Below are 11,309 nucleotides of genomic sequence, written 5' to 3'. Positions count from 1 at the left end.
GCTAACCCTAACCCTAAACCTCAACCTAGCCCTCAACCTAACCTTAATCCTAACACTTACCGTAACCCTAACCCTCCACCTAACCCTCCAAATAAACCTAAATCTAACCATAAACCTCACCCTCACACTAACCCTAATCCTTACCCTGACCCTAAACCTCACCCTAACCGTAACACTCACCCTCACCCTCACCATAACTCTAAGCCTAAACCTAACAATAACAGAAATCCTAACCATCACCCACACGCTAGCCCTAATCTTAATCCTAAAAATCACCCTAAACCTAATCCTCAACTTCACTGTAACCCTAACCATCATCCTAACCCTCACCATCACCCTAACCCTAACCCTAAACCTCACCCCAACAGTAACTCTAACCGTCACCCTCACCCTAGCCCTCACCCTAACCCTAATTCTAACCCTAATCCTCATCCTAACCCTAACCCTAACCCTCAACTTAACCCTAACCCTCAACCTCACCCTCATACTATCACTAAGCCTAACCCACACCCTAACCCCAACCCTCCCACTCACCTTAAATCTAACCCTAATCCTCATCCTAACACTCACCCTCACCCTAACCCTAATCCTACTCCTAAACCTAATCCTAACCCTCACGTCAAAGTAACCCTAATCTTAAGCCAAAGCCTAACATTAATCCTAACCCTAACCCTCAGCCTCAGACTCACCCTAACCTTAACTCTAACAATAAACCTCACCCTGACCCTAACCCTAAACCTCAACCTAGCCCTCACCCTAACCATAATCCTAACCCTAACCCTCAACCTCAGCCAAACCTTAACCCTAACTATAACCCTAAAACTCACCCTCACCCTAACCCTAACAGTAACCCTAACCCTAAACCTCACTCTAACCCTAACCCTAAAACTCACCCTCACCCTAGCCCTCACCCTAACCCTAATCCTAAACCTAACCCTCATCCTAACCCTCCGCCTAACCCTAACCCTAACCCTCAACCTAACCCTAGCCCTCAACCTAACCCTAACCCTCACCCTCACCCTCAGCCTAATACTAATCCTAACCCTAACCCTAACCATCACACTCACCCTAACCCTAACCCTAATACTAATCCTAACCCTAACCCTAACCCTCACCCTCATGCTAACCCTAATCCTAACCCTAACCTTAATCCTAACCCTCCCCCTAACTCTCACCCTAACCCTAACCCTAACACTAACACTAACCCTAAACCTCAACCTAACCCTCACCCTAACCCTATCTCTAACCCTTCACCCTCACCCTAAAACTCACCCTAACCCTAATCCTAACCCTCACGCTCACCGTAACCTTAACCTTAAACTGAAAGCTAAAAATAACCCTAAACCTAATCCTAACCCTCACCCTAACCATAACCCTCATCCTAACCAAAACCCTCACCCTAAGACTTACCCTCACCCTAACACTACCCCTAACACTAACACTAACACTCACCCTAACTCTAACCCTAAATCTAACCCTAAACGTCTCCCTCACCCTCACCGTAACTGTAACCCTAACCCTAAAAATAAAACTAACCCTAAACCGAACCATCACCCTAACCCAAATCCTCACAACCACCCTCACCTTCAGCCTAACCCTAAGCCTATGCCTAACCCTCACTCTAACAATCATACTCACCCTCACCCTAACCCTAATCCTAAACGTAACCCTATCCCTAAACCTCTACCTAACCCTCACCCTCACCCTAACCATAACACTAACCCTAACCCGAAAAATCACCCTAACCCTCCCCCTAATCCTAACTCTAATCCTAAACCTCACCCTCACCCTAACCCTAACCCTAACCCTAAACCTCACAGTAAACCTCACCCTAACCCTAAACCTCACCCTTACCCTCAACCTCACTGTATCTCTAACCCTAACAATAACAATAACACTAACCCTATCCCTAACCCAAATCTTAACCCTAACCATAACCCTCACCCTCAGCCATACCCTCACCGCAAACTTAACACTAACCCTAACCCTAACCCTAACCCGAATCCACACCCCCACCCTTACCCTCAGCCTAACACTAAGCCTAACCCTAAACCTATCCCTAACCCTCACTGCAACCCTAAACCTAACCCTAAACATAAACCTAACCCTAACCCTAACCCTAAAGCTAACACTAATCCTCAGCCTCACACTGACCCTAAACCAAGCCCTAACCCTAACCCTAACCCTAAGCCTAAACCTAAGCCTAACCCCAACCCTAACCCTTACTCTCACACTCACATTAACCCTAATCCTAAACCTAACCCTTTCCCTAAACCTAACCCTCACCCTAACCCTCACCCTAGTCCTCACCCTAACCCTAATCCTAACACTAAAACTCACCCTAACTCTAAAGCTAACGCTCACCTAACCCTAACCCTAACCCTCACCCTCATGCTCGGCCTAAGCCTAAGCCTAAGCCTAACCCTAACACTCACTCTCACCCTAACCCTAACACTAACCCTAACTCTAACCATAAACCTCACTCTCAAGCTGACCCTAACTCTAACCCCACCCTAAACCCAAACCTCATCCTAAACCTAAACCTAACCCTCAAGCTAACCATAACCGTCACCCTAACCTTAACCCTCACCCTAACATTTACCCTCACCCTAACACTAACCCTAACCCTAACACTAACCCTAACTCTAACCATAAACCTCACTCTCAAGCTGACCCTAACTCTAACCCTAACCATAAACCCAAACCTCATCCTAAACCTAAACCTAACCCTCAAGCTAACCATAACCCTCACCCTAACCTTAACCCTCACCCTAACATTTACCCTCACTCTAACACTAACCCTAAACCTAACACTAACCCTCACCCTCACCCTCACCATAACCATAACCGTAACCCTAACTAACCCAAACAATAATCCTAAATCTAACCCTAACCCTCAACCTAACCATAACCCTCACCCTAACCCTAACCCTCACCCTAACATTTACCCTCACCCTAACACTAACCCTCACACTAACCCTAACCATCACCCTAACCCTAAACCTCACCCTAAACCTAAACCGAACCCTCACCCTCACCCTAGCCCTCACACTAACCCTAACCCTCATTCTCACCCTAAATCTCAAACTAACCCTAAAACTAATCCTCAATCTAAACCTCACCCACACCCTTCCCCTAAACCTAACCTCACCCTAACCCTAACCCTCACCCTAACCCTCATCCTCACTCTAAACCTCACACTAACCCTAACCCTAATCCTCAATCTAACACTCACCCTAATGCTAAAACTAACCCTTACCCTAACGCTAAACATAAAGCTAAGTCTCACCCTTATCTTAACCCTCACCCTAAGCCTAAACCTCACCATTACCCTTACAATCATCCTCACCCTAAACATCCCCCTAAACGTAAACCTCATCTATCCCAAAACATAAACCTAACCATCACACTAACCCTAACCCTCACCCTCAACCTCACACTCAGCCTAAACCTAACACTAAGCCTAACCCTTACTCTAACCCTCACCCTCACCCTAGCCCTCAACCTAACCCTACCTAAACCTAACCCTCATCCTCACACTCACCCTAACCCTAAGCCTAACCATAACCCTCAACCTAAACCTAAACTTAACCCGAACCCTAACTCTCACTCTAAATCTAACCCTAACCCTCACCCTAACCCTAACCCTTACCCTCACATTCACCCTAACCCTCACCCTAACCCTAATCCTAAACTTAACCCTCACCCTAACCCTAACCCTAACCCTAAACCTAACCCTCACCCTAACCCTAACCCTCACACTCAAACTCACCCTCAGCCTAACCCTAAGCCTAACCCTAAACCTAACCATAACACACACACTCACCCTCACCCTCACCCTAACCGTGACCTAACCTTAACCCTAATCCTCCCCCTAACTATCACCCTAACCCTAACCCTAACCCTCAACCTAATCCTCACCCTAACCCTAACACTAACCCTAAACCTCACACTCACCCTAAACCTCACCCTAACCCTAACCCTCATCCTCACCCTCACAATAAACTTAACCTTAACCCGAACCCTAACAATAACCCTAACCCTAATCCTAACCCTCACCCTAACCATAACCCTCACCCTAACCCAAACCCTCACCCTAACTCTTAACCTAACCCTAACATTAACCCTAACCCTAACACTAACCCTCACCTAACACAAACACTAAATCTAACCCTAAACCTCTCCCTCAACCTAACCCTAATCCTAACCCTAACCATAAACCCCACCCTAACCCTAACCCTATCACAACCCCTAACTCTAACCCTAAACATCACTATCAAACTGATCCTAATTCTAAACATATCCCTAAACCTAAACCTCATCCTAACCCTAACCCTAAGCTTCACCCTCACCCTCACTAAAACATAAACCCTAATCCTAACTCTAACAATAACCCAAACCCTAACCCTCACCCTAACAATTACCCTAAACCTAACACTAATCCTAACCCTAACACTAAACCTCACACTAAACCTAACCCCAAACCTCACGCTAACTCTATCCCTAACCCTCACCCTCACCCTATCCCTCACCCTAACCCTAACCTTCATCCTCACCCTAACCCTCACTCTCACCCTCACCCTCACCCTCAGCCTAACCCTAACCCTAACCCTAATCCTAAGCATAACCCTCACCCTAAGCTTAACCCTCACCCTAACGGTAACCCTAAACATAACACTAACCCTAAACCTAACCCTAACCTTAACCCTAAACCTAAACCTAACACTAACCCTAAAAATAACCGTCAAGCTCAGCCTCACCCTAACCCTAAATCAAACCCTAAACTTCACTCTCACCCTAACCCTAACCATAAACCTCACCCTAACCCTCACCCTAAAACTCACCCTCAACCTAGCCCTTGCCCTAACCCTAATGCTAACCCTAACCCTCATCCTAACTCTTCCCCTATCCCTCATCCTAAACCTAACCCTCACCCTAAACCTAACCCTCACCCTCAAATTCACCCTCTGCCTAACACTAAGCCTAACCCTAGACCTAACCCTAACACACACACTCAACTTCACCCTAACCCTAATCCTATCCCTAAACATAACCATAACCATAACCCTCCCCCTAACTCTCAAATTAACACTAACCCTATCCCTCACCCTAACCCTAACTCTAACCCTAAACCTCACCCTCAGCCTAAACCTAACTCTAACCCTAACCCAAACCCTAAGCCTCAACCTAACACTAAGCCTAACCCTCAACCTCACCATCACCGTAACCGTAACCCTAAACCTAAACCTAACAATAACCCTATTCCTAACCCTAACCCTCACCCTAAATATAACTCGCACCCTAACCCATACCCGCACCCTAACATTTTCTCTCACCCTAACACTAACCCTAACCCTAACACTAAGCCTCACACTAACCCTAACCCTATACCTCAACATAACCCTCACCCTCAATATAACCCTAACACTACCCCTAAACCTAACCCTCACCCTAACCCTCCACTTAACCCTATACCTAAACCTCACCCTCACCCTAACCCTAAACCTCACCCTAACCCTAACACTCAACCTAACCCTAACACTAACACTCACACTAACCATAACCATCAACCTAACCCCACACCTCAAGCTAACCCTATCCCTAACCCTCACCCTCACCCTAGCCCTCACCCTAACCCTAACCCTCATCCTCACCCTAACCCTCACCCTCACCCTCACCGTCAGCCTAACACTAACCCTAATCCTAGTCCTAACCCTAACCTTCACCCTAACCGTAACCCTCACCCTAACACTAACCCTAACCCTAACACTAACCCTAACCCTCAACCTAAACATAATCCTCAGCCTTAGCCTCACCATAACCCAAATCCTAACCCTAACTCTCACCGTAACTCTAAGCCTAAACCTAAGCCTAACCCTAACCCTCACACTCACCCTTACCCTAACCCTAATCCTAAAAGTAATCCAATCCATTACCCTAGCCCTCTCTTTAACCCTCACCTTAACCCTCACCCTTACCCTAATCCTAACCCTAAAACTCATCCTAACCCTCACCCTAACCCTAATTCTAACACTAAACCTAACCCTAACCCTCAACCTCAGCCTAACCCTAACCATAAATCTAACCCTAAATTTCACCATCACCCTAACCCTAACCCTATCCCTAACCCTAAATCTCACGCTAATCCTAACCCTAAACCTCACCCTCACCCTAGCCCTCACCCTAACCCTAATCCTAACCCTAAACCTCTTCCTTACCCTCACCCTAATACTAACCCTAAACCTCACCCTCACCCTAACCATAATCCTAACCCTAACCCTCAACCTAAACCTATCTGTCACCCTCACCGTAATCCTTACTCTAACACTCACCCTAACCCTAAACTTAACCCGAACCCTACCTCTAACCCTAACCCTTACATTAACCCACACCCTAACCCTAACCTTCAACCTTACCGTAACCCTCACCCTCAGGCAAACCCTCACTTTTACCCTTACCGTCACCCCTACCCTAACACTCACCCTAACCCAAACACTCACCCTAACCCTCACCCTAAAACTAACTCTACGACTAAACCTCACCCTCACTCTAACCATAACTCTAACCCTAACCCTAACATTAAACCTCACCCTAACCCTAACCATAACCCTCAAACTAACCCTAACCTTCACGCTCAACCAAACCCTCAGCCTAAAGCTAATGGTAACCCTAACCCTAAACTTAACGCTCACACTCACCCTAACCCTAACCCTAATCCTAATCCTAACCCTAACCCTAACCTTCACCCTCACCCTCAGCCTCACCCTAACAATAATTCTAACCCTAAACCTCATCTTCACCCTAACCCTAATCCTAACCCTCATCCTCACTCTAAACCTCACACTAACTCTAACCCTCACCCTAACCCTCATCCTCACTCTAAACCTCACACTAACCCTAACCCTCACCCTAACCCTCATCCTCACTCTATACCTCACACAAACCCTAACCCTAATCCTCAATCTAACCCTCACCCTAACCCTAACCCTAGCCCTTAATCTATCCCTAATGCTCACCCTTATCTTAACCCTCACCCTCAGCCTAAACCTCACCATTACCCTTACCATCATCCTCACACTAAAAATCCCCCTAAGCCTAAAGCTCATACTAACTCTAACACTAACTGTAAACCTAACCATCACCCTAACCCTTACCCTCACCCTCAACCTCACACTCAGCCTAACACTAAGACTAAGCCTTACACTTACCCTCACCCTCACCCTCACCCTAGCCCTCACCCTAACCCTAATCTTAACCTAACCCTCATGTTAACCCTCATCTTAACACTAACCCTAACCCTCACACACACCCTCACACTAACACTAATCCTAACCCTAACAATCAACCTAACCCTAAACCTCACCCTCACTGTAACACTTACCCTAACTCTCACCCTAACCCTAAACTTAACCCGAACCCTAACGCTCACCCTAAACAAAACCCTAACCTTCACCCTAACCCTAACCCTAAACCTTACCCTCACCATAGCCCTCACCCTAACCATAATCCTTACCTTAACCATCATCTTAACCCTCCCCCTAACCCTAATCCTAACCCTAACCCTAACCATAACCCTCACCCTCAACCTCACCCTCAGCCTAACCCTAAGCCTAACCCTAAACAAAACCCTAACACACACACTCACACTCATCCTAACCCTAATCTTAAACTTAAACCTAACCCTAAACCTCCCCCTAACTCTCACCCTAACCTTAAAACTAACACTAACCCTCATACTAACCCTCACCCTTACCCTAACTCCACCTAAAACCTCACCCTCACCCTAACCCTAACTCTAACCCTAACCCTAACACTAAACCTCACCCTAACCCTAACCCTCACCCTAACCCTCATCCTCACTCTAAACCTCACACTAACCCTAACCCTAGCCCTTAATCTAACCCTAAACCTAACCCTAATGCTCACCCTTATCTTAACCCTCACCCTCAGCCTAAACCTCACCATTACCCTTACCATCATCCTCACCCTAAAAATCCCCCTAACCCTAAACCTCATACTAACTCTAACACTAACTGTAAACCTAACCATCACCCTAACCCTAACCCTCACCCTCAACCGCACACTCAGCCTAACACTAAGACTAAGCCTTACACTTACCCTAACCCTCACCCTCACCCTAGCCCTCACCCTAACCCTAATCTTAACCCTAACCCTCATCCTAACCCTCACCCTAACCCTAACCCTAACCCTCACCCACACCCTCACACTAACGCTAATCCTAACCCTAACCCTCAACTTAAGCCTAAACCTCACCCTCACTGTAACCCTTACCCTAACGCTCACCATAACCCTAAACTTAACCCGAACCCTAACGCTCACCCTAAACAAAACCCTAACCCTCACCCTAACCCTAACCCTAAACCTTACCCTCAACCTAGCCCTCACCCTAACCCTAATCCTAACCTTAACCCTCATCCTACCCCTCCCCCTAACCCTAATCCTAACTCTAACCCTAACCCTAACCCTCACCCTCAACCTCACCCTCAGCCTAACCCTAAGCCTTACCCTAAACCAAACCCTAACATACACACTCACCCTCATCCTAAACCTAATCTTAAACTTAACCCTAAACCTTACCCTCCCCCTAACTCTTATCATAACCCTAACACTAACACTAACCCTAACCCAAAACCTCAACCTAACCCTCACACTGACTCTAACCCGAAACCTCACCCTCACACTAAACCTCACCCTAAGCCTAACCCTAACCCTCATCCTCACCCTCACTGTAACCGTAAACTTAAACCGAACCCTAACAATAACTCTAAACCGATTCCTAACACTCAGCTTAACCATAACCCTCACCCTAAACCAAACCCTCATCATAACCCTTAACCTCACCCTAAAAGTAAACCTAATGCTAGCACTAACCCTCACCCTAACACTAACCCTAAATCTAAACCTAAACCTCACCCTCAACCTAACACTAACCCTAACCCTAACCGTAAACCCCACCCTAACCCTAACCCTAAACCTCACCTGCACCCTCACCCTCACCGTAACTCTAAACCTAACCCTAACAATAACACTAATCCTAAACAGAACCATCACCCTAACCCTAAACCTTACCCTCATGCTCGGCCTAAGCCTAAGCCTAAGCCTAATCCTAGCCCTAAACCTCACCCTAACACTAACACTATCACAAACCCTAACTCTAATCCTAAAACTCACTGTCACCCTAACCCTAATTCTAACCCTAACTCTAAACCTTAACCTCAACCTAACCATAACCGTAACCTTCAGCAATACCCTCACCTTAACCCTAACCCTAAACCTAACCCTAACTATAACCTTAACCATAACCCTAAACCTCACCCTAAGCATAACCCTCACCCTAACCCTAACTCTCACACAAACACTTTGCCTAAACCTAACACTAACCCTCACCCTAACACTAACCCTCACCCTAACACAAACCCTAACCCTAACCCTCACCCTAACCCTAACCTTAACCCTAACCCGAAACCTCACACTCACCCTCACCCTAACCCTAAACCTAAATCTAACCCTATCCCTAACCCTAAACCTCACCCTAACCCTCAGCCTAGCCCTCACCCTTAAACTTATCCTAAACCTAACCCTCACCCTCAATCTAACCCTCATTCTAAACCTTACCCTCACCCTAACCCTAACCCTAAACCACAACCTAACTCTCAAACTAACCCTAAACCTAACCCTTACCCTAACCGGAACCCTCACCCTCACCCTCACCCTCATGCTCGGCCTAAGGCTAAGCCTAACCCTAACCGTAACCCGCAACCTAACCCTAACACTAACCCTAATTCTAAACCTAAAACTCATCCTAACCCTAACCTTAATCCTCACGCTCACCCTCATAATAACTGTAACCCTACCCCTAAACCTAACAATAAACCTAACCCTAACCCTAACCCTCACCCTAACCATAACCCTCACCCTAACCTTAACTCTCACCCTAATACTTACCCTCACCCTAAAACTAACCATATTAACCCTCACACTCACCCTAGCTTTCACCCTAAACCTAACCCTCATCCTCACCGTAAACCTCACACTAACCCTAACACTAATCCTCAATCTAACCCTCAACCTCACCCTAACGCTAACACTATCCCTAAACCTAACCCTAACCTTCATCCTTACCGGAACCTTCACCCTCAGTATAACCCTCACCTTTATCCTTACCGTCACCCCAGGCTAACCTGCACCCTAACCCTAAACCTCATCCTAACCCTAACTGTACTCCTGAACCTCACCCTCACCATAACCCTAAGTCTAACCCTAACCCTAACACTAAACCTCACCCTAACCCTCACCCTAACCCTAAACCTCATCCTAACCCTCACCCTAACTGTAAACCTAACCATCACCCTAACCCTAACTCTCACCCTCAACCTCACACACAGCCTAAACCTAAGCCTAAGCCTAAACCTTACCCTAACCCTAACCCTCACCCTAGCCCTCACCCTAACATTAATCTTCATCCTAACCATCATCCTAACCCTCACCCTAACCCTAACCCTAACCATCACCCTAAACCTAATACTCACCCCCACCCTCACGCTCAGCCTAAACCTAAGCCTAACCATAATCCTATCCCTCACACTCAATCTCACCATCACCCTAATCCTAACCCTAATCCTAAACAAAAGCCTAAACCTCAACCTAACCCTCACCCTAACCTAAACCCTAAAACTAACCCTAAACTTCACCCTAGACCTAACCCTCCAACTAACCCTAAATCTCACCCTAAACCTCACCCTCACCCTAACCCTAATCCTAAACCTAACCCTAAACCTCACCCTAAGCCTAACCCTATCCCTCACCTTCACCCTCATCCTCACAATAACTCTAACCCTAACCCTAAAAATAACACTAATCCTAACCCTAAACCTAACCCTAAACCTAACCCTAATGCTAACACTCACCCTCAAACTAACCCTAATCCTAACCCTAACCCTCATCCTAACCCTAATCCTCACACTCACTCTAACCCTAATCCTCAACATAATCCTCACCCTAACCCTAACCATAACCCTAAACCTTAATCTAATACTAACCCTAACCCTCACCCTCAACCTAGCCCTCACCCTAACCATAATCCTAACCCTAATCCTCATATTTACCCTCACCCTAGGCCTAACCTTAACCCTCACCCTAACCTTAACTCTAACCCTAACTCTCAACCTAACCTTAATCCTCACACTCACCGTAACCCTAACCCTAACCCTGACCCTAACCCTAACCCTCACCCCCAACCTCACCCTCAGTCTAACCCTAACCCTAACCCTAACCCTAACCATATCACT

The sequence above is a fragment of the Dipodomys merriami genome, unplaced genomic scaffold (assembly GCF_024711535.1).
Source record: "Dipodomys merriami isolate MVZ:Mamm:240054 unplaced genomic scaffold, mDipMer1.0.p SCAF_96, whole genome shotgun sequence".
NCBI lineage: Eukaryota > Metazoa > Chordata > Mammalia > Rodentia > Heteromyidae > Dipodomys > Dipodomys merriami.
This window is presented reverse-complemented; position numbering follows the sequence as displayed.